The following is a 1,831-nucleotide window of genomic DNA, read 5'->3' on the forward strand; positions in this document are numbered from 1 at the left end:
AGACTTGGAGATGTCAAGCGCCATTTCATTCTATGGCAAAAGAAGTTTATCAAGTTTCCAGGCGAGGCGCCAAGGACAACAAGTCCACCCCCCTACGGTGGTGGTGGTGGCGGTGGCGGTGGTGGTGGTGGTGGTGGTGGTGGCGGTTCACCTACACCTCCGTCACGTCAGCCGACGCCCCCCAGTCCACAACGTCCGGCGGGTGATCAGACGCCGCCCCCTAGTCCTCGTCCGGCGGGTGATCAGACGCCGCCCCCCAATCCACCTCCGGCAAAGAAGCAGAAGCAGAAGCAGTCCTGGATTATTAACCCGGACCCTTATGTACCTAAGACCACAAAGGTACCGGAGCCATCACTGAAGCCTCTCCCCACAAGGCCTTGGGAACGTAGTGCCGAGGAAGTCGACGCGGCCGCGGCTGCTGATTTGGAGAAATGGAAGGCGGACTGCAAGAAGAAAAGAGAGCCCGAGCCCAAGCCAGTATTTTCTGATGAGCAAAAGAAGTGGGCTAAGTCATTTTTGAGCACACCGTCCCAAGCCGCGAAGAATCTGCCTGACGACTATGCACGTGAACTTCGCAGGCAGGCACTCATGTTCAAGGAGAACAAAGAGCGGGAGAAGGCCGAAAGTAAAAAAAGCGGGAAACAAGTTGCCCAGCTCGGGGAACAAAGTAAACAATCGATTGCCCCGCTTATAGTGGAAGCCGCCGGTCCGGATGCCCCCGAGATCATACAAGCTGCGGCAGCACAGGGATTGACTGCAACGAGTGCCAGAGAACAAGCGGCCAACTTAGGTATTACTCTTCGTGAACTGTTAGGCCTTGATGAGGCGCCAGTGAAGGAGGTAGTAATTACATATGTCAAGAATGGGCCTCTCGTCGAGCCTGCGCAGGAAAAGGATCTACCTCCACAAATGAAAGGTCTGCTGAAATGGTACAAGGGTTACATAAAAAATAAAAGCGCCAAAGATTATATTTATGCGGAAGTTAGACATGAGCATCACTTCAAACATTACTATGTACAAATTGAACTGAGTGAATTGTTCCAGCTTTTCAATCTGCGCGATCTCGACAAATCTATCATCAGTTGCTACGTTCTGTAAGTGATTTATTTCTACCCCATCTCGTTCATATTGCCTGCACTATATATATGTCCTAACTATATTGTTGTGTCCGCTATTATACATGCAGAATGAAGATTAAGGAATGCAGAGTAAGGAACATCCATGATGTTGGGTTCATTGACCCACACATCGTTAATGGACATGTGTTGGAGCATCACCCCGCCGACATGGAGGCAGACCTGTGGCAGTTTCTTACAAAGCAGGAACTCAAAAGTGATATTCTATTTCCTTACCATTTTGGGTGAGTGTTTCTGTCTTGAGCACATTCTCTTTTGTTTACTCCATGCATGGTATGTGGCCGGCTAATCGATGAGTTATGCATGACGTACTGTGCATGTATCGTGTCCGCAGGTTCCACTGGATTCTGCTAGTAATTAAAGTTAACACCTCAGAATGTCTCGTCCACGACTCTCTGAATATGGATCCAAAGCTTTGGGGCGGCATGAGAAGAATGCTGCAGAAGTAATTATTTTCATTCATTTGCGCTCTATATCGATCGGCCTATTTCGTTCATTTCCTAATATCAAGTAACTAATAACTCTCTTGTTCATTTAATTTTCTTTGCCTCGTAGGGTTTGGAGACGGTTCGTAGATACAAAGGTCGGTGAATTCAAAAAAGAGCTAGAATTCAAAAGGTCAAAGCCGAAGAATGCTGGGGATATTCAGCCAACGGGGACCAATCTATGTGGATACTATGTCTGTGAGATGATCC

This window comes from Hordeum vulgare, chromosome 1H, assembly GCF_904849725.1.
Source record: "Hordeum vulgare subsp. vulgare chromosome 1H, MorexV3_pseudomolecules_assembly, whole genome shotgun sequence".
NCBI lineage: Eukaryota > Viridiplantae > Streptophyta > Magnoliopsida > Poales > Poaceae > Hordeum > Hordeum vulgare.